This window comes from Rhinolophus sinicus, chromosome 14 (assembly GCF_057876585.1).
Source record: "Rhinolophus sinicus isolate RSI-liver-muscle chromosome 14, RSI-T2T, whole genome shotgun sequence".
Classification (NCBI taxonomy): domain Eukaryota; kingdom Metazoa; phylum Chordata; class Mammalia; order Chiroptera; family Rhinolophidae; genus Rhinolophus; species Rhinolophus sinicus.
In genome coordinates, this window is record NC_142514.1 from 143,461,402 (window position 1) to 143,485,193 (window position 23,792).

The window sequence follows — 23,792 nt, forward strand, 5'->3', positions numbered from 1 at the left end:
TTAACCCTAAACCTTGCAGGGTTGAGGCATGAATGTTAATCTAAGGGTCACAAAATTATCTCCAAGTAGCTCCTTTGTTGGTCCTCCCAGGTGGTTTCACAACCCACCTTGAAGAAAGGGGACTTGCCACCTACTGTTTTTTCCTTTGCTTCTGGGCCTCAGCTGCATCCATGACGAAGAGGGCCCATTTTAACATCATGCTGTGCTTTCTAGCTCCACAATGCACCCGTGAAGTTTCATTTTAAAACCCTAGGGGGAGAAGGACGAATCCCTACCTTTTTTGAACACTGTTTTAGGCTTAATGAATGAGACTGCCTTTTTTTTCCTTTCTGTCCTTATTAATAGTTTATCATAGTACATTTTTATGAGAGTTCCTTTTTTTCTCTTTTAACCGTTTAGAAATGAGACTGGGCAATTCATCATAACTCTGAGTTGAAAAGAATTATTATAGAGAAGTAGGGAAGCCTGCTGTTTTTCTTGTTGAAAGCAGTTTAAGGAAAATGCTTTTAGATTTATGAGTGTTTTCTTTTTACATTTGAAACTTAAGTCAGGGAGGTTTTAAACAATTTCAAGTTTAAAAAAAATATTTTTTTAGTTTTGAGATTTTCTGGACTTCAGAAACATCGGAGGAAATTATTTTCCCCATTGTTTGTGGCCTGGCTGGTGATCTTCTAGGTGTTAGGCGGGAGTGCTTGGCGTAATTGAATGAAAGTGTGAGGTGGTTGGGCTTGGGGAAGTGTTGCAAACATAATCCTAGAGTAATCCCCACCCCTAGTTGGGACCTAAGAGTGACTGAATTACAGGCAGGTCCAGTAAGACCATATCTTTCCAGCATAGGGAGTGGCGTCAGCATCTCAACTTTAATGATAACCTTAGGTAGGAAAAAATTGGAGCTTCAATAACACCCTGCATTGTTTATAGTACACCCTTTCCATTATTTGATTCTAAATCTATTGGAGCTATTTTACAAAACCAAGTTGTAGATAATAGCAAGTAAAACACCTTCCCTCATCCCAACCCCACCCCAAAAAATAATCAGTTTGGGCTCTATTTGTACATGCATTTCAATAATCCTATCCGACAAATGTCTGTCCATTCTTTGAATTCTCCTTTGACCTAGATGTAACACCTAACCACTTCCCGCATTAATGAGTTAAATAAAAATTGTAATACATCTTTATATGTGTATGAGAATTATGCTTTTTTCTTCTTTTGAAAATGGCCTTTTGGCGTTTTGGAGGTCTCCCACCAAGATACCCATGGATTTATCTGACAGCCTGGTTAACTTCATCACCAGACAAGTGCACCTCCCAAGGGCTGCTTAAGCCTGGGCACCTTTCCTCTTGGCTCACCGCTGCTTGGCTCCCAGAGGTGAATCTAAAGTGACAAGGCATCTTTGCTATTTTTCTAATTTTGATTTTCCTCTCTACTAATTTTGTGTTTTGTGTTTGTTTTTGTTTTTAGTTCATTTACCACCAACACTCATTAGTGGTGGCAATGACTGAGAATTTGGTCTGACCACTCGGTGATCTCTGTAAATGGATTGATAGATTATACAGATCTAGTCTCTGTTGGATGAGAGACAATGGAAAATCTGGATTGTTAATCTTTTTTGTTTGTTTATTTTGAGCCCAAATCAGTTAAGAATCCTGTGCTCAAGGGGAAGGAGAACAACTCTCATACCAGGACTGGGGAGATTTGGCATTTCTGTATTTACTCTTAACCTGTGACTGAAATTTTAGAATTGAAGCTATAAACTCTCTTAATCTGTCTCTGTGTGTCTGTGTGTCTGTACTTTAGAAAGGCCTTGATGTCTCATTGTGTGAGTGTGTAGTGTTTTCCTACCTCAAGAGGGTATTAATAAATTTGATTATAAAGCCTCATGTTAAAGGAGTTCTTTTCTGATTGGCTGATAAAGATAAATAAGCATATAAATAAAGTGAATATTCCTAAAATTCCCAGAAAGTAGTGAAATTGAACTTCTAAATCTTTAAATGTGCTACATTAATAAAGTATTCTTAAAAAAACCAACTCAATAACATTTTAGAATTCAAGTTTGTGTATTTAAGTATATCTTTGGAAAATGAGACTAGTTTAATATTTGGGGTTTAATAAAAACAGCTATATTTTCTCTGACTTATTCATGTTAACTATAATTCCCAACAGTATTCTATGTGGATATGTTTTTTCTAAACTTATACAGGTTTACTGATCAAATAAGTTAACATTACTCTTAATGTTTAAGATAATGAAAAATGGAAACTTATGTTTAACTTGAATTACTATTCTGAAAAATTTTTTATTTCAACAGTAATTTTGTTTAGCAATATGTCAGCTTGAAGGTTTAGGTAACTTAAAACCTTAAACTGATATTAAAATGGAATTAATTAATGGATTATCAATGAATACCAACATTATTCCCAAGTAAGTAGAATACTGAAACATTGATTACTAAGCACAATTTTAAGTGTATATGTTTTTGCTTCTTATATTTATACAAGTTTCAACAATTAAGTTCACGAACTTGTTGCAACGATGTTGCTAACTTTCTTTTGATGTCAGAGGGATTATTCATTATAAATTTGTACGAACTAGACAAACAGTTAACCAAGTTTACTATTTGGAAGTGCTGAAAAGGCTGAGTGAAAAAGTTAGACAACCTGAACTTTTCACCAACGATTCATAGCTCTTGCATCATGACAATGCACCAGCTCACAGGGCACTGTCTGTGAGGGACTTTTTAGCCAGTAAACAAATAACTGTATTGGAACACCCTCCCTACTCACTCTGATAAATCACATAATAAGGGGGCAAATGTACACTTAAAACCTATGTAATTTTACTAAACATTGTCACCACAATAAATTTAATTAAAAAAATAAAATCCAAAGGAATTTACCAAAATGCCTAAAACTAATAAGTGAATTCAGCAAAGTCACAGATTCATAAAAATCAATGCATAAAAATCATCAATGCATAAAAATCAGTCACATTTCCATATACTAATAATAAACATATGGAAATAAAAACATAATACTATTTCAATCACACCAAAGAAATCAAAATGTTTAGGCCTACACTTAATAAAACATCTGTAGTGTCATGGCTCTTGCATCACGACCATGCACCAGCTCACACGGCACTGTCTGTGAGGGACTTTTTAGCCAGTAAACAAATAACTGTATTGGAACACTCTCCTACTCACTTGATCTGGCCCCCAATGACTTCTTTCTTTACCTGAAGATAAAGGAAATATTGAAAGGAAGACATTTTGATGACATTTCAGGACATCAAGGGTAACACGATGACAGCTCTGATGGCCATTCCAGAAAAAGAGTTCCAGAATTGCTTTGAAGGGTGGACTAGACTCTGGCATCAGTGCATAACTTTCCAATGGGAGTATTTCAAAGGTGACTATAGTGATATTCAGCAATGAGGTATGTAGCACTTTTTCTAGGATGAGTTTGCGAACTTAATTGTCTGACCTCGTATGCTACAGAAAGGCTGTATCTTTGGGTTTGTTAATAACTGTGTTCATTTTTACCACTTTGATAAGTTGTATTATAAGGGATGTATGTGGCTGTGGAAAGTTGTATTATATGTATTTATGAGCCCTGCTTGTCTGTTAAAAATCTGAAAAGCTGGTATGTGACATAGAGTTCACAATAAACCACTCCTCACTCCCACCCCAATTTTCTCTGTGAAATAGAAGTTACTTTAGTTAAAACTTCTCATTTATGTTAGTGGTTGATACTGTATTGAGGAGCAATAGAGAAAAACTGTTCATGTTTCTGTTTTTCAAGAAAAAAGAGTAGTTTTGTCCTGAAGCAATGGTTCTCGGGGGTTTTATATTTGTTTTATTTTGTCTCCAAAGCCCCCCTTGCACTCTCCAAACATATTGAGGGCCTTAAAGAGGGTGTGGAGGTGGGAGGAGGGGAGTGTTTAACTATCAACATCTACCATATTGAAAATTGAATTGAGAAATGTTTATAATTCATATTTATTGAATTGTATGAAGATAGAAACAACGAATGCATCATATATTAATAATATCTTAATAATATTATAAAATTGAAATTAGTTCTGATATTGCAGATGCCCTGAGATGGTTCCTAAAATCAAGTATGAGCTTATTCCAGAATATGAAAGAACATAATGAATGACAAACCCTGGAAACAATTTAACATTTTAACCCTCTTTAAGTGTACAGTTCAGTAGCATTAAGTATATTCACATTGTTATGCAACCATAATCACCATTCATCCCAGAAATTTTCATCTTCTCAAACTGAAAACTCCCTACTCATTAAACAGTAACTACCCACCCCTACCCCCACCGCCACCCCAGATGCTGGCAAGCCACCATTCTACTTCCTGTCTGGAAATAAATTTTATTTGCCTTGGTTTATAAAATCTAAATCTGAAAAACTACGAAAAGTGTTAAAATCTTAGAATAGCTTGCTCAATTTTGATAGTCTAGTTCCCTTGGTTTATTGTTTATTGCTTTCACCTACAATATGAAAATTCTTTCTTCTGTGTAATCTGTGTAGATTGCAAAAGATTCTGTCTTACTAGAATAATTTTCGATGCTTTATATTAACTTTATTATGTTTTTGATCATTTTTAAAAAGTAAACAAAGTTTCCTCACTTATGAAAGAACTAAGGTTTTTTTGTTTGTTTGTTTGTTTGTTTGAATTTATTTATTTTTTTAATTAAATTTATTGGGGTGACAATTGTTAGTAAAATTACATAGATTTCAGGTGTATAATTCTGTATTACATCATCTATAAATCCCATTGTGTGTTCATCACCCAGAGTCAGTTCTCCTTCCATCACCATATATTCGATCCCCCTTACCCTCATCTCCCACCCCCTACCCCCCACCCCCCACCCCCCTTACCCTCTGGCAACCACTAAACTATTGTCTGTGTCTATGAGTTTCTGTTTCTCATTTGTTTGTCTTGTTCTTTTGTTGTTTTTGGTTTATATACCACATATCAGTGAAATCACATGGTTCTCTGCTTTTTCTGTCTGACTTGTTTCGCTCAGCATTACTCTCTCAAGATCCATCCATGTTGTCACAAATGTTCCTGTATCATCTTTTCTTACTGCCGAATAGTAGTCCATTGTGTATATATACCACAACTTCTTTATCCATTCATCTATCGAAGGACATTTTGGTTGTTTCCATGTCTTGGCCACAGTAAACAAAGCTGCAATGAACATTGGAGCACACGTGTCTTTATCTCTAAATGTTTTCAGATTTTTTGGGTAGATACCCAGGAGAGGGATTGCTGGGTCATATGGAAATTCTATTTGTAATTCTTTGAGGAACCTCCACACTGCCTTCCATAACGGCTGCACCAGTCTGCATTCCCACCAACAGTGTATGAGGGTTCCTTTTTCTCCACAGCCTCTCCAACATTTGTTACTATTTGTCTTGTTGATGAAGAACTAAGGTTTTTTACAATCATGTTACAGTGTATGCTTATTTTCAGATGTTCCCTTGTTGCTTTCAAATTGAGCCAACTATTGTTTCTTAGGCACCATGATCCTATCTTAAGTGTTCAAATCTCCTGACAACTTTTGATTTTTGCCTCCCCAGAAGCCAAAATTTTATTATTTTACCTTATAAAAGAGAGTTGTTAGAAATAGTCTGGTTTTATTTGTTATGTTACTAATGATGAGTTTTATGAAAAGTGTCATCAAACCACAGAAGATGCTCAGCCTTCCATAAGTTAAATTTGTATAGGTAAAATATTATTAACATCAATATTTTAAAACTGGAATGCTTCATGGGAAAGCCCCCGGGGATTTGTCAATATTTCTATTTATCAATATTCTGATGGTGCTTTGCCTGATGTTAGGCAACAACAATATGGTGTTACCAGTACTAATGTTTGTTATTGTTTAAAATGTTTACTTTGGTAGAATCTTATTTTAATTTGAATCTCACATCTTCTAGGCCGGTGGTTTTCGTTTGGGGATAAACATCAGACTTATCTATAGAGTTTAATTAAAACACAAATGTTTAAGATCTACTCCTGATATATTCTTGGTATATTGAGTATATTTAGTATACATTATGACTCAGGAATATTATACATTTCAAGAATTTTCCCTCTGAAACAAGTATATTCATCCATTATTATAAATCAAATGTAATAGTCACCATCTTATTTGAAAATAACCTTAATTCTTATCCATATAGACATTGTGTCTAAAGATGTGTTTGTTTTAGATTAGTTTTGTTTTTCATGACACAGAAATCATCAAATTTCATTGTCAGTAGCATCATTCTTGTTATGAACCCTGATCAATAATTATCAGTCATTTTAAGTCTCTGGCATCTACAGATAGTCTTAGTATTACTTAGAAGCCTCTGTGAAGGCTCTGCAATCAGCTGCCAGCCAGAGTTCACATCTTCAACAAAGAAGCATGGTCTCAGAGACTGTGGAAAAGGACTGTACCAGGTACTTCAAACTATTGACACTTCAGATCTTAGGTACAGGCTTCTGATATCACTTAAACAGCTTTCAGTGGATGCAGTCAGGATTTCCAGAACTCTTTCGAGTCAAGAAGCCAATGGGTTCATGATACCATTAACCCAAGATCAAGCAAAACAAGAATTGATTGCATAGGACTGAATGAACTCATGAAAGATGATTGTAGCTATTTGTTTGGAATACTGTTGATGTTGTTTTAATGTTCTACTTCCTGGATATAGAAGAAAGCCCTTTCTCTTTCTTATTAAGTTATCCATAACCCATAACAATTTAGTAGGTTCTGGGTTTGTACACTGAAATGAAAAATTCTTAAATGATATCTATTCTCCCTGCCTAACCCACCCTCTCCGATTCAGAACCTCTTATTAAATATCTTACTTTTAAATGGTAAGACAGTTATTTGCACAGGTTCAATAAAACTTTACTCACCTTTTCACTAGATATAATTGGGAAAATTGTTTATGCAACCAAAGCCTTGTCTGGAATGTCATATTTGAGAATAATGCTTATTGAATTGAGTATAACCAGCCACTGTTTTTTTTTTCCCCAGAACTGTTTTAAAATGATATTGCATTCAACTGTTCATCCCAAATTATGGAGTATGAACTAGCCATTTACACTTTTTCCTTTGGAAAATGGCTCTCCCTATAAATTACTTTTTAAAATAATATTGTCAATAGGTTATTCATTTCCTTTATTTCAAATACAAATTTCAAAATCAGCTGTTTTTCATCTCTTGACTTTTTTGGATTTCTCTGACTTTACTCCTTGCTGCTTACATAGGAAGCAAAACACCATTATCAAAAATACATTTTACATTTCAATTTGTTTATTACGAAGATTAGCTGTTCAAAGTGGTACTGTGATTCTCAACTCCTTCCTGAATATCTTTCATTACAGACACAAAGACCTGAGTGCATTTACTGCTGCTCCTCTGCCTCTGAGTGGCTGCCACACAGCTGAACAGCTCTTCTGGTGTGACAGCCTCTGCCAACTCAGTTAGAAGCTGTGCTGTATGAATAAAGTCTATCTGTAGGAAGATGTGTTCATATACTTGGAGGATTTCCTAGCCCACTTCTAAATAAAAATTTCTCCCATCTCTGCAAAGTATATCCCAGACTGCACAAGCTGGGTCAAGTAGAGTACTGATCTGTGACACTGTGTGAAGATCCGTTTGTCAACTGTATGTCTGATGCAAGACCCTAAGACTTGATGTGAAGAAACAGTTTGAAGAGAGTGTCCTCAAAGAATACTTCAAATGTTCGAAAATAGTTCAACATCTTGCTGTGATCCACACAAAAAGGCCAACGGGTATGACTTATTCATGAGCTTTCCAAATGCAATGAAGGCATCTGCCTCTTCCAGAACGAAAATATGCATTGCCTCAATGAAGGACATCCTTGGACATAACCAATATCAGGTATGTAACATGAATATGCTCCCCAGATGCTGTGTAAAACGTCATGGTATGGGTGGTGCTTGTGAAAGATGTAGAGATGGAAATGCATAGGTCACATCCAGCTTTTTTCCAGACTAGCATCTGGACCGTCAACAGATACACCTCCTACATACAGAGAATGATATGTCTGGAGAGAATGTGTTTCACTGAAACTTTTCCTTTCCTTTGCAGAGGAATATTCAAAGTTCAGAAATGGTATTAGTTCACGTCCCACAGTGAGACTCCAAACTACCATGAACACTAGAGGGCAATCACTGCACCTCAATTCTCCAAACTTCTTCCTACATACTATGTATTACTTCCAATTGGGAAATATTTCAATGGTACAAATTACCATTGCATTTGCAATATTTTCTTCTTGCTTAATTTTTTTTTTAAATGTACTGCTTTGATTTCTCAAGTTTGAGACTCAGCTCAAAGAATAATGTTCTTGTTGATGAGGTAAAGCTTCTTCCACAAATGTGGCAGGAAGATTTCCTTGGAGTGGACAAAGAAATCTTAAACAGGACACAAAAGCAACTGTGAATCATATGATTGCCCATATTCAAGAATCATACTGGTGAACAAAAGTGGCTCAAATTCAAAATTCTTGTCTTGACGACTGAAACAGTGGTTCACAAGTCCTCCCTGTTCGTGCTTCGTATTTCTGCTGAATGATTTTTGGAAGCTTTTCTAAAGAAGCTTCCAGGAGGGACTTACCTAATAATTTCCAATCGGGGCACTACGGACAACTGATCTGAGCTCCTTTTGTCCTTTTTGGAAAAGTTTTCAGATAAGCAGGGACAGGTGGAGGGGCACTCTGAAAGTTGGGAGAGGGGATCATACGTCTGAGCCCCTGCTGCTCCGAGTCTAAGGTCTTTGGTGTCTGCCACCATCAGGCAGCCACTTTGAGAACAGGCTGACCATGCCAGCAGCTGCCTTGTTGCCAGGCCCCACCAGGTGGATATGACCACAAGGCTGAGGGAGGAACCTCCCTGCCAACCTGGAAAAGCTGTTTCCGGTGCCTGACCAGTCAGTCACTTTTAGGGAATTAAGATTGACTCAATGGAGACAGTGCTGAGAAAACCCTACTGGTACCTGGCTTTCAGGGCCCAGCTTTAGAGCCGGTAAGGGAGGTCACTTCCATGGCAGGCCAAGAGCTAGAGATGTTTAGAGAACTTTGAGAAGCGAGGAGGTCACACAAAATGTATAGCTACTGCAGATGAAATCTGGTGGATAGAGTTTTTTAGCCTCAGGACAGAGAGTAATCCAATCTGAGATTCGTTATGGAAACTTCCAGCAGAGCAAACATAAAGATGGCATTTATGGTAAATTAATATGTTTGTTGCACCTATGTAAATAATCAGCCAAATCTGTGAGGCCAGACTCATTTTGTGATCAAGAATCTCTGAGATTCTTTTTGATCAAAGGTGGGGAAACTGTAGCGTAAAATTTGTGCTTAAATGGAAAATTACGTGTTGTCATTCTAAAGCACACCTGGGTTGTCTGATTGTGATTCTGTAAACTATAGATAACTGACAGCACTGCTAAATAATTCTTGCCCATAAACATGCAAACAAATTCTGTCCAGGGGAAAAACAACTGAAAAACCAATTTGGACTCTATTTGCACATTCATTTCAATAGCCCTGACCTGTACCTGTGTCTGTTCTGAGGAGTCTCCTTTGACCTGGTTGTAACACTTCACTAGTTTCATCACGAACGAGTTAAATAAATTCTTCAATATGCTTATTATATCTGTATGAGAGTCATGATTTTACCTGCTTTTGAAAATTATCTTTTAATGCCTACATGGAACTAAACCACCATTTAATGGCTGATCACATGTGCCTTGAGTTTTTGCATCAGCCACTTTCAGACAAAAATGTTATCAGAGACTTTTGAGGCAGCCCAGTTTGGTGACTTTTCAAGCAACCTAGTGGAGGAAATTTCTAGAAGATTTATGGTGGCTGCCCTGTTTAGAAGCCACTTGGTGTGGTTTTTTTTTTCTGTTCTACGCTTTGAGGTGGCCTGGAAATTCTTAACAAGCATTGTCTTGGTCATTCGGCTCCTCTTAAAAGGCTGTGTATACCCCGGGGGAGAAATACAAATTTAAGACCCTTATATTCTAACTCTCACAGACAAGAGAGAGATACTGCTGAAGTACTGTGACTTGGGGTTTTATAAGCTTGCTTAAATTAATACCATATAAACCTTCATGCAGGTAGAAGGGGGTCATATTTTCCTCAAGGAGAACCTCAGATGGTCAAGCAAGTTATAAAGACCCAGGACGGCACATAGTATGGTAAAACTGGTACATGAAGATGTAGGTGGTCTGAGCAGCACAGGTGGATCCTTTGCATGCTTGCAGAGAGCCATGACCACTTAATCATCCATGAGTTGGCACAGGATTTATTAGCCATCTCTAAAGTTGGATGCACACATCTCGGGGGTGACTCAGGGCAGCCTTTCTTCCTTTCTATTTTTGTGTATGTGTTTAATATATTAGTACAGTATAGGACATGCATATAATTTGTAAATATATATATATATATATATATATATATATATATATATATATACATACACAGAGACGTGCATGTGTAATTTTTTTCTTATAGCATTTGCAATAAAGATTATAAAATAGTAGCATATGTCAAGAAAATATCTTGCTATTGGGTTTCCCAGATATCCTCACCAAAATGGTATGGGGAAGGGCTGACCATTGTGAGCACTTATCCCACAATTCATTCAGAAGAAGCATGCCAGCCTGCCTCTGATTATACTCCTGAAAATTTGTTCTCTGAAAAGTAAGGACTTTATTCTCCTCATTACTCTATTTCTAATACATAGTAAAGTGCTTGGCCTACAGTAAGTACTCAATACATTGTTTTTACAGTGAAAAATTTTCATATTTAGAATTAGCCAGCTGGACTCAGTTTTGGTGATCCCAATTTTGCTGGCAACATCCAAAGCATCATAGTCAGGAGCAAGTTGAACATATGCCCTCTTCTCTCCATCAGGCCTGATCAGGGTGTTGACCTTGGCCACGTCAATGTCATAGAGCCTCTTCACAGCCTGTTTGATCTGGTGCTTGTTGGGCCTTGGCATCCACAATGAGCACACGTGTATTGTTGTCTTCTATGTTCTTCATGGCTGACTCAGTAGTTAGGGGAATTTGATGATGGCAGAGTGGTCAAGTTTATTTCTCCTGGAGGCGCTCTTTTGAGGATATTTGGGCTGCCTCAGAGCGGAAGTGCCTTGGGCTATTTTATTGGAAGGTGGGTGACATGCAGATATTTTTTTATTTTTGTGGCTGTGGATGCCTTTCAGTACTGCTTTCTTTGCCTTCAAAGCCTTTGCTTTGGCTTTGGCTTTGCTTTCACTTAGGGAGGAGCAGGGGCTTCCTTCTTTGCTTTCAGCTCCATCTTCGTGAAAAGGAGTAAGTACTCAATATTTGTTGAATGAATCTCATAGTCATTTAACTCAAAATCCTATTTTTGTAATCCTTCCTCACTATATAGCACTTCATGGTTTAGAAATTGGAAACCTCATTTTTATAGCACAGGTTGCAGATGAACATATTCACCAAAGTTATGTGAAAGTTTTTCTAAAATACTAGACTTCATCTATCTTGCTAGTCCCATACACTTTAACCAGAGCCATATTCAGTTCTATTTAAGGTGACCAACCATCCCTGATTTGCCTGAGACTGAAGGGTTTCTTGGAACACGAGATTTTTGGTGTGAAAATAGGGACAGTCCTGGCCAGAACAGGATGAGTTGGTCACTCCATTTCCACTGGACCCCAAACCCCTGCTAAGGACTGTTGCATTTTCTGTACAGTGCTGGGCAATACACAAGCAGAGGCGTGTGAACATCAGCTTTTTCTGCACCCTAGTAAACAGGACAAGACAGAACAGTGTAGCCCAGGGTGGGGCTACACTTATACTTTCCTCAGTCCAAAATAGTATTGCTTAAAATCACCAACTCTGTCAATCGATTTTCAATACCCACCACAGTAGCGCTTGGTCTTGTTCACAAGCGGATACAGACTAGTGAAGATATGATGGTAGTGTTTCCTTTTCCCAGAGTGTGAAACAAGCTGTAGGTTAAGCACATGTTTATGACCACCCTCCAACAAAAGAGCTTCCCAGAAGTTCCAGAGGCAATAAGTAAATGATACACCTAAAAAAGACCTGAAGCAGGAGCTGTCCCTTCTTGGGTTTTCTGTTTGCTCACTTGCTTATTTGTTTGTTTTATAACAGTGTGGCCCAAAGGAACAATATACTGGAAACCTGAGGCATCCACAGGATGAGAACAAACCCAAATTCCATTGTAATTTTGCCCAAAGGTGATTTGTTTCACAGGGTGGCGGTCTCTTACAGCCATGGGGGCTGAGTGTGGGGGGAGAACAACCACTGAACTCAAAGACAACCTAGTTCCTCTAATCATGGCAAAGCCATCCAGGAAGTAATACCTGACAAGACCCTTCCTTTCTTGGGGGGCATAGCATGTTAGATAGCCCCTAATTGTGGGCCAAATAGCACAATTTTTGGACGGAAGAGGTACAGCAAGGAAGAGGTGTGACATAGGCAGCTGGGGTTTTTTGTTTTGTTTTGTTTTATTTTGGCTAAAATGCTCATATAGAGCCATAAGGATGGATGGCGGCATAACACATTGAAAGGGGTCAGTGACTTATGTTAATTCTCCTCATTTGCTCAGAGCCATCTTGTTGACAGCTGGCATACATAGTACTGACTCAGAACCATGTTAAAAGATGTGAGCAGTGCCCCCTTATTTATCAGAAACGCCTTGGCTTCTGGCAGCTTCAGGGAAGATTGAAGGGTCTGTAAAGTGGCTGTTTAAAGTTTTGTCTTATATGCCAAACATTTTCCATATGTTAGCCACACCTGACCACCCACTCTGCACACAGGAGATGTTTGATGTTCATTACTTGACCAGAAAAATGTTTTGTTCATCTTCTGTTCACCCCTATTCTTCCTAACAGTCCCTGCCAAGTTTAAGAACACATTTGCAACAAGCTTTGAGTTACTCTAATATGTTTGAAATGTGAGCTGATGAGTTCCTACATCCAGCTAAACTGCCATTCCCCTCACAAGAACTATGATTTGTTTGCCTCTCTCCAACCTGTCTGAGCTGAATGTAATATTCAGGACTTATTTACTTCTGGAATAACTACAACTTAAAACTCCCTATTCTCACCTTTTCACTGCATGCCAGGAGAATATTTTTCACCCAATTCTTAACCATAGATAAGTAAGGAACAGTCTGGGTAAGGCTCACACCAGGGATCCATCAATTGGGAGGTTTAGCAACCTCAGCACCGTTGACATTTTGGACAGGCTAATTCTTTGTTGTGGGGCTGTCCTGTGCTTTGTAAGATGTTTAGCAGCATCCCTGACCTCCCCCTAGTAGATGCCAGTCATGACAGTCAAAAATGTCCCCAGACATTGCCAAATGTCCCCTAGGGACAAAATCACCTTCAGCTGAGGACCACTAGTCTAGAGGAAGGACTGCGATTGACCTATCTTGGATGGAATGTTTAGTCCTGGGCCAGTCAGCTGTGACCAGGGGACAGGGATCAGTAAATTAGAATATAGCTCTAGCTGGATCTATGTGGCTGCTCCTTTAAGGGGTGCTGGAAAATTCACTAAGCATTCACCACATTGCAGACAGTTCCTATAGGGTTACTTTGGCAGACTTGCTCCTTGTTGATGGTGTTAAACTCTTTATTATTATATTTATTTTTATTTACATTTATTTTTTATTTTTGTCTGTAGATATCGAGATTTCTTGCCTTGTCTGGAGGCTTTTTTCTGTTTTCAGGTATTTATATTATCCCTACACTTTTAGTGTTCTGCCATCTTCAAATCAGTCTTGAGTTGATTTTTGTTTAATCTAGATCAGAGCTCCACTTTTCCTATTCAATTGCATCTCATTAGTATAACCTGAAAAATAGTAAGCAAACATGTGGGTCTTATTGTGTCTGTCTGCCAGGAAGAACAAACTGGGGGGCAGAATCATCATAACCAAATATTCTATGCTAACTGGCTTATGTACTCTGGAAGTCTAGAGCCATATTAGTGGCTAATAAACAAAGGCTTATCAGAATAAAACCCTCACTATCATAAGATTTAGTATATTTAACAATCTGGCTAGGTAACATGCTTGAAAGTCAAAGAACTACGAATCTGTTTGAAGCATTCTCTTGAGTCTCCCAGCCCACGGACCTGGAGAAAAGATCAAGATCCCAGCCCTTCCCTCAAGAGAAAGGTTGCAGTGAGTTTCTGGTAAGACAGAAGCAAAATCCTATTACACAGGACCTTCCTTCTGAAATAAGGATATTTGAAAAAGCTGGGCTTCCAGGGACTCAGAAAGGAAATCTTACCCCCAACCATAGCTAGAGCAAGGGCAGAGAGGGAGGTGTTCAACTCTACAGCAGAATATTGGAGCACTGGCAATGGAGTAGTAGAAGAGTTTGAGGAACTGAGATTCCTAGTGGCAGAGCAAAGAACCTCCAGGAAAGAAAGCAGAGCGTCCTATGTAATGGTGACCGTATAACTGGAGTCACCCCATAATTATCTGCAGTGAAGAACTTGTGTCTATCAAAGTGCAGAAGCTGCATCTACTTGGGCCTAATAGAAAACACTTTGTGGGGCCCTGGTGCGATTCTGTCCTGCATGTCTATGCAGCCGAGCAGTAGTCGTTTATCTCCGTCCATCTTCTCTCCCACCTAAGTGCATGTCACCACCCCATGGAAGATTCGATGGACATGGATGGTCATGAGTCCCCTGAGGCCCCAGAACTATCTTTTCGGTTGTGAACTAAAGGCCAATGAAGATTATCACTTTAAAGTGGATAATGATGAAAATGGGTACCAATTATTTTTAAGAAAGGTCAGTGTAGGGGCTGGAGCAAAGGATGAATTGCACGTTGTGGAAGCAGAGGAATGAATTATGAAGGCAGTCCAATTAAAGTAACACTGGCAACTTTGAAAATGTCTGTATAGCCAACAGTTTCCCTTGGGGGCTTTGAAATAACACCACCTGTGGTCTTACGGTTGAAGTGTGGTTCAGGGCCTGTGCATATTAATGGACAGCACTTAGTAGCTACGGAGGAAGATGTACAGTCAGAAGATGACGAGGAGGAGGATGTGAAACTCCTAAGTATATCTGGAAAGCGTTCTGCCCCTGGAAGTGGTAGCAAGTTTCCACAGAAAAAAGTAAAACTTGCTGCTGATGAAGATGATGATGATGAGGAAGAGGAGGAGGAGGATGATAATGACGGTGAGCTTGATGGCGAGGAAGCTGAAGAAAAAGCTTCTATAAAGAAATCTGTTTGAATGTTCTTCTTTTTCTAGTTCTTTAAGGTGTAACATGAGGTTATTTATTTGGGATTTTTCTTGTTTCTTGTGATAGGCCTGTGATGAGGTGGGCGGTGGGAGATGAGGGCAAGGGGGATCATATATATGGTGATGGAAGAAGAACTGACTCTGGGTGGTGAACACACAGTGGGATTTATAGATGATGTAATACAGAATTGTACACCTAAAAACTATGTAATTTTACTAACGATTGTCACCCCAATAAATTTAAAAAAAAAGAAAGAAATCTGTTCGAGATACTCCAGCCAAAAATGCACAAAAATCAAACCAGAATGGAAGACTCAAAACCATTAACACCAAGATCAAAAGGTCAAGAATCCTTCAAAAAACAGGAAAAAACTTCTGAAACACCAAAAGGGCCTAATTTTGCAGAAGACATTAAAGCAAAAATACAAGCAAGTATAGAAAAAGGTGGTTCTTTTCCCAAAATGGAAACCAAGTTCATTAATTATGTGAATAATTGCTTCCAGATCACTGACCAGGAGGCTCTTCAAAATCTCCGGCAGTGGAGAAAGTCTCTTTAAGAAAAATATAATAGTTTAAATAATTTGGTAAACTTTTCCATCTTATTTCATTTCTGTAACAGTTGATATCTGGCTGTCCTTTTTATAATGTTGAGTGAGAACTTTCCCTACCATGTCTGATAAATGTTGTCCAGGTTCCATTTCTAAGAATGTGTTGTATGAGATTCTAACAGAGGATGTAACAATGAAACAGAAATGAGGGACTACATTTGTGAAATGTAGCATATTTAGCCTCTTCAAGGTTTGTTAACTAATTTTATGTGGGATATGACTAAGAGGGAGGAGACAAAATGTTTGAGCATTGGGAATTGGGATAATGGAAGAATGGTTTACAGAAGTGTTAAAAGATAAACTGAAGCATGTTAAAATTTTAAGAGTTTATTTGACCATTTATCCATTCCAAACAGGCAGTGTCAAACATGAGTAGTTAGGAGCACTTGTCTGATAGTGGCCAGGAGAAAGACTTATACAGAGAAAATGAGGAAACAAAGTAAGGAAATTATTGATTGGCTATAATTTAAAGCTTATTTGGCTGTTTGTAATTGGTTGTCCTTAGGTTTCAATTTTGTAACCTTGAGGTATTTACAGGCTTAAATTTTGGTTTGCTTAAATAGGCCACCAAGGCATTAGAGCCACCTCTAATGGCCTCCTTGTTTAACTAATTTAACAGAAGAGAGATAAAAAGGAAATGAGGTGAAAGATGGTAATGCTACTTTAAACACAATACACTGAGTATACAAGAGGTTGGTGATTATATAGGGTGTGGCCATCTTGTCTTAGTTTTCCCCAATGGAGAGCCTTTCTTTGGATTCTGTCTGTTCACAGTCACATCCCTGGTTTGTAGATATTCTATGCAGCACAAGTATTTGTGTCTTGAAAGCCAGTGCTTAGTATTCGTGTCATCACTTCCCATGTCCACCCTGTCACCTCTTTATTTAGTTTTAGCTTCTTATAAGTAAGTCAGCTGCCCGCAGTTTTATTTTCCAATATGTGCTGACAAGATAGAGAGGAGCCTGCTCAGCTGGCATGTAGGAATACTCCAGTATTAAAGCTTTGTCAAGCGAGGAATAAGAGCCTATGGAGGCTGGGACTCAAACCAAAGATTCTCCATCTTTGGCACTTTTATTTTTTTTAATTTAAGGTTCATTTTTGTAATTTTTTTAAACAGAGAAAACAACACACTGTGGAGAAAGGTGAGGAATTGAGAAGACAGGCCCTGGGTCAAAATTATTCCCACAGCACCTGGAGTTGACAGGCCTGCCTAGGAGAGAAACGTGGGCACCACTGCACACCAGAGGGGACAGGTCCTGTCTAAGGCTCAGCAGACCAGTTCACATACCACGCAAAGTTGCTCTAGATCCAAGTCGTAAACACCTTCCAGCTCATCATGAAACAAGTCCCACTCCTCTTCAGAGTCTGTCGGGTTGTCCACCAACAGCCAAAAGCATAAGCAACATCTCACCCAGCTCAAAGGTGACAACCTTTTTTTTGTAATTGTCAAAGGGGGTGCTGTTCTCTGTTTCCTCAATGAGCTCCCAGAAGTGGCTCCTCCACTGGGCCCGGTATCTGCTTGATGTTCCCACTTTCTGTCCCTGTGGCTCCTTTCTACGACCCTGGGGATACTCATGGTTGTAAAACCAGTTCCCTTCAAATGGGCAGCTCCCCATCCTTTATCAAAATGCTTGCACACCCTGTTGCTCATGGCCTCCTTGTACTTCTGAATGAGTTTCTGCTTCTCTTCTTTCTTCTCCACCCAGTATTCACTCAGAATGACAAAGTTGGATGTGATCCGGCATTCTGGGCAGAACTTTATGATCTTGCTCTTAAACAGCTTTGCGCTCCTCCACTTGCAAATACACTTGAGATGCAGGTGTGGTTGCAGTTGGAGTGGAGAGGATTCCAAAGCAGCGCTCACTGGGGTTGGCTTTCTGTAGACCACTTCCATTCAGATCCCATACACCATGTCCTTACTGCGCTGGACGGCAGATGACAGCTCCACGTCCTCCTCATGGGCTTAGTGCAAGATTTTTATATGCTGTGATCTCTGGGCAGCAATCACTGGGCGGAGGACTTGCAGCCCACGCATATCACAGGCGTCTCCATGGAGATACACACAGTTCTCCCCCATCGACACTCTCCCATTGCTGCATTCGGCATACATTCGGGCAAAGCTGCTTCTTTGTTTCCACTGCCCTTTACTTTTCTCTGATTCTTCCTTGGTCACTGAGCCCTGCAGGGGTGCTTCAGTGCAGGAAGGGGCAGGCTGGCCACAGCAGGGGTGGCCAGGAACAAACTCAATGGCATTCACCCAGTCTTCTGAACCTGCTCCTACGGTTGTAAAGTTTGAATTTCTTGACTCAGCCTCGCCTGTATACATTTCAACAATTGGTCCAACTGCTGATGAGAGACTTGAGGAAGCAGCAAGGGATGATTTTGTAGTTAGAGCTGTAGCAGTTGCTTCTTCCTGTTTCAATGTATTGCTGTGTTCATATCAGCAGCGGTCTCCGTAAATACAGTACCCTCGCTGAAAATACTTGCACACTACACCGTATGGACTGTCAAAGAGGTCATGCGAGTAGCGACAGTTATTTCCTTCCTTACAAACCTCATGCATGAAATACCTGCAGGTGACCTGTTTAGTCCAGCCACCTCCTCTGCCGCCTTCCCCTCCCCCTGCGACACCCTCCCTCCCATCCCAACCCCAGGGACGGGGGAGGTGACTGGGAATAGGGGTGGGGAAGGCTGCTGCCACAGCGCCGCTGTCCTGCTCCAGCTGGTCGGCACTTTTTTTTCCTCAGCACAATCTGAAAGTACCTGATTTGGATGCTGGAAAAATAAATTCACATCTCAGGACACCATTTTCTATAAATCAAATGAGGCATTTGTACTAAGTTGAGTCTCTTCAGTTTTACACATCAGCATAGAATTGCCTCACTCTTCTTTCCTCAACTTTACTCTCATAAATTCCATTTTCATTTCTGACAGCTTCTATTTACTTGGATTTGTATTTATTGTTGTTTAACATTTTTTATAATTTTTCCTATTTACAAAAGTAACATGCACTCACTGCAAAAATAATTTGATTTGGAAACAGAAAAAAAGTATAAAGAAGAAAATATATGACCTGCTCTCTCATCACTATTAACATTTTGGGCTATTCTTTTTCCTTTTATGCACATATTAATTTTAAAACATAGCCAGGATCATACTGTGTAAATGATTCAGTTTTCTGATATTTTAAACCATTATATATTGAGAATTTCTCATATAATTAAAAATATTTTGTCATCATTTTTGGAAGCTGCTTGAAATTTCATTATTGTGGATGTTCTGTATTTCTTTGTGGTATTATCTCATATACTTATAGCTTAACTCCTTATAATGAAAATTTCCAGAGCTATGCATATTCCTATAGTGACAAGAAAATAAAGGAAAAAAATAAAAGCCAAAATTGATATAAAGAAAAAAATACAGAACTTTTATTCAAGATTTCTGCTTATATTTCTGTGTTGAGAGGTATCTCCAGTTTAGTTAAGAAATATACATTTTTGCCTTGATAATGATTATATAAAGTATTCATATATATTTAAAAGAAAGAAATAGAGAGTTAGGCAGAGTTTTCCCATTTTTATAAACAAAATTAATACATCTTTATAAGTGCAAATAACTGAAATATAGAAAATAAAATATGTAAGTGTATTTTTCCCATGCCATTACTGAAAAGGAAATAGTTTTCTATGGCACATATATTACACACTTTATATACTTGTATGTTTTTTAAGGGAATTATACAATTCATATTGTTCTACATTTGTTCTCTAAGTTAACAACATTAATGACATCGTGTCACATATTTACATATTCACTAGTTCACATATTTTTATTATTTTTTTTCTTGTCTTGTTACATTGGGTAGAACTCCCAAATCATACTGAATGATAACAATCATAGTGGACATCCTTGTCTAGACACGTAGAGGGCCCTTTCCATTAGTATGCACTATATATATATATATATAGATATATATATATATATATATCACCTGTTCACTGAACTGACAGGAGGATGCTTTGGTGATGGGGACAGTTTTTCGCTTCTCTGCATATGTATCTCATGTTTGCCACAGTTTTCACTATGGCTTCCATTGATTCTATATCATCATCTAGGGATCACTAAGTTCCCAGGACCAAAATTTGTCCTTCCATGAGATTGCAGGTAGTGACGTGATCTCTTAAGGACTTCCCGTAATGGATACTATTTGCGTCTTTTTCCTTTTGCTAATGTCTTCATCCTCTGATCCCTTTGTGGATCCCTCGAGCACATCAGCTACCTGAGATCCACATAATGTTCTGCAAATTTTAACAGCAAATTCTAGCAAATCAAAGAAATAATAATCCCTACTTTAGGTAAAATGTCTCTCCCTGTGTCAACTTTAAAATAGAGAGGATCTGAAATAATGAAGAATCTTAACTTAGCAAAGGATATTGGATAGAAGTCAAAGTTTTATTTGTGAGAGGGAATAACAGTGGATATATGTATGTATATTCTCCAAACTCACTGATCCTCTCTAAAGGAATGGCAAAGACTAGAAACAAGCTAAAACATTGAAAAATTAAGTACTTGTGCCTGTGCTGATTGTAAATTAATGCTTTTAACTCTGAATTATTATGCTTGAAATGTGTATGTTTAATCTTTCTGTGCATGAAAGAAAGGAATGTCTTACAGGAGTGGGGGGCAGGAGAGGGTATTCTGACCTTGAAATTATGTGACATTTTCAAAATACATTTCCTTCTAAGCAAATGTTTAAAAATAGTTTATTGGGAACATGAAATTTCCATTCATAAATGTGAGAAACTCCTTTTCAAAACTTATTTTTTGAGAGTGAATTGTGACAAGAATTAATGTGTCATTTATATGTGTGAGATGTTGAGAAATTGTAAATTTTACCAGTTCTAGTTAAATGTGTGATTTGCCTGTGAAAACATTTTTTTAAATTACCAGGTTTGTGAATGCCAGAATAATTTATGGTTCTCAAGTATACTGAAGTAAGATGGATTCCAACAGAGGAAAGTAAAATGCCATCAAGAGTTAAATCATGTCTTAAGTCATAACTTTTTTTCAGAATGTTTTTTCCATGATTTTTTTTCTTTCAAGGGTAAGTATAACCTTGATGAGCTGAATCAAGCAACATATCAGGGGGAAAAATAAAGATACTTAAAATGAAATATACCCAGACAATTTCTCCCACATGTAAATTCTAGAAGGAGAAGCAAGCATGAAGGGAGTCTTTTGAGCCAGTTAAAAATTCTACTTTGAGACAGCTGCTTCAGAATCAAGAATGGGAGGGAATCAATCACAATTCCTATTTTAGTAAAATTCCTATGTGAGGTTTCTTAAATTAATTTGTACAACTTCAACTTTGGTAACTTTTATTCTAAATGTTTTGTTTTAAACCCAAAAATATAGTGGTAAAACTAAATAACATAACAGAACTAAAAGATGTAATATCTCTCAATTTAAGAATTTCTTTATTTTATATTACTAATTAAAATAGAAAAATGTTCATTTATGAAATAAGTCATTTATGAACTTAATACTGAAAAATGGTTTTTATCTGTCATAATCAAAAATTATTACAGAAAACTCATTTGAGAGATATGGAAAGGGCATATTTTAATCCATTCAAAGAGTCAGTTATTGTTTATACTAAAGCTAAAATTTCTTATGACTAAAGTTTTCTAAATGTTCTCTTTACTTTTATAAAAAAATTATAATAACTAGTTTGATATTTGGGAGAATTAAATGTAAATGACAACGAGATAAAAGCTGAAATATCTTTTGTAAACTGATTTTGTGGAAATTAATTGGACTTATAAATATGGTTCTACACAAACTTGCTCATTTAAGTTTTCAGAAATGTATCTTTATTTATTTGTCTAATAATTTTTAGTATTGACTTGACTGTGTTTTAATGTTACATTAACTTAGTTGTAACTTAACTTTTTGTTTTGAAATACAGTGCTGAGGTAGAAAACACATATACGTGTTTGTGTATGTATATATATAAGTGTCCATATATGTGGGTGTGTATTCATACATATGAATATGGGTATATACAAGTATGTATGTATAGAACTAGATGGAAAGGTCTCCAAAGGTCTTCTGAGAAACTGGAATTCAACCAAGGTAAATACTGAAATGTTTTAAAATCTGTATGTGTGCGTGTATGAAAAAGTAAGCAGGTTTAAGTTATGACTGTAAGGAAAAGTTAAGTCTACACTTTAATCCCCCAAAATTGTAAGGGCTAGAGAATTTTAAATAAAACTCCATTGATAAGTGTTTGTATTATCTATTCATTACTATCCTCTATTATTTGTATGGGAATGCTGTATAAGACAATAGGTGCTCTGGCTTCATGTTCCCCAGTGTTCCTTTGGATGACATTATATTTTTCTTTAATTTTCAGAGATATTTGTTTTATGTTTAAATGATTCTAGCACCTGTTTGGATACATATTCTATAAATCAATTTTACGTTTTTTAAACTGCAGGGGGGAGGGAAATTGTATACATTTATTATACTATGCCCCATATTTGCTATATCAGTGTATCTTTCTTATCATCTTGGAAAAAATCTTATAGTAGGAAAGAGGAACATAAATGCAAATTCTGCCTATCTCTGATGAACCTAGAAAACATCTGAAAGCCCAAACCACAAACAGGAAGTGCTGCCGAGGCAGTGAAGATCAAAGCGAGGATGATCACAGCCACAAATCACAGAGATACACATGTAAAGAGTCACGAGAACACACCTCTCCAAGGTGAACAGGTACATCCTGAAGTGAAGAAGCAACGAAATTTAGTTTGTAGCAATGAGAATAGAGTCCATGGGCAGCTGGCAGAAGCTTCCTTAAAAGTAGTTTGATTCCTATAATAGCAGAGCCCCCAGAGCTGAACAAGGAATCAAACAGTCAAATAGCCAACCATCTTGCCGCAAGTAATTTCAGGGAAGAGAAGAGAAACTCTGCACTGTGAATTGTTAAAGCAAACATGAAAACTCTGCGTCATAAGGAGAATTCCTGCTAACTTGGATCATTGCCCTGGCTCATTCTCCATAGTGAACCTCCTTCAAATATACAATCACTTAAAAATTGTACAGAACTTAATATTAACTTAAAGGGGGCAAAAAGGGAGGAAAGGAGCTAGAAAAATAAATGGCATCTGAAAAACATTCATCAAAGAAACAAGGGAGAGATCGAAGATGGCAGAGTAGATAAACACTGTGCCTGCATCCTTCCATGAACACATTAAAATTACAACTAAATTATAGAACAATCAACCTGGAGAACCATCTGAAGTCTAGCCGAACAGAAGTCTTATGACTGAAAATATAAAGAAGCCATGTTGAGACTGGTAGGAGGGGCAGAGACACAGAACAGGCCCAAAACTTCCCTGTGGCATTTGAGAGTCAGGCGGAGTATCTTGGCCACAGAGGTTCCTGTGGAAGGAGCAAGGGACCCCAGCCCCCACACCAGGCTCCCAAGCCCAGAGTACTGGTGCCAGGAAGAGGAGCCCCCTCATCTGGCTGTGAGAAACAGTGGGGATTTTAACCTGTTCGGGTGGGATGGAAGCCTTCAGGAAACCCAGATATCCTCTTAAACAGGCTGTTAACAGACTCACTCAAAGGCACTCACCTTGAGCTCCAACGGAGGGACGGTGACGCAGGGGTCTCGGAGACATATGGGGGGTGCAGACTGAGTCGTGTGGCTGCAGGGGGAGGACTGGAGAACAGCCAGCATTTTCCCGGTGAGGAAGTCCTCTTACTGTGCAGCCAGCAGGTGGGCGCCATCTTTCCTATGTTGAGCCCACCCCCACAGGCCAAATCTTAATCTGATTGGCCTGGTTAGCTCCTCTGCTCC

The 23,792-nt window shown here is 38.1% G+C and overlaps 3 pseudogenes; 1 reads left to right on the forward strand and 2 right to left on the reverse strand.

Annotated features, from left to right (window-relative positions):
• Positions 1-7,347: 7,347 nt before the first annotated feature.
• On the reverse strand, positions 7,348-8,797 carry LOC109460433 (TBC1 domain family member 12 pseudogene; annotated as a pseudogene).
• Positions 8,798-14,720: 5,923 nt separating this feature from the next.
• Positions 14,721-15,874, forward strand: LOC109460436 (nucleophosmin-like; annotated as a pseudogene).
• A 362-nt stretch (positions 15,875-16,236) lies between these two features.
• On the reverse strand, positions 16,237-18,639 carry LOC109460435 (E3 ubiquitin-protein ligase makorin-1 pseudogene; annotated as a pseudogene).
• Between the last annotated feature and the right edge of the window lie 5,153 nt (positions 18,640-23,792).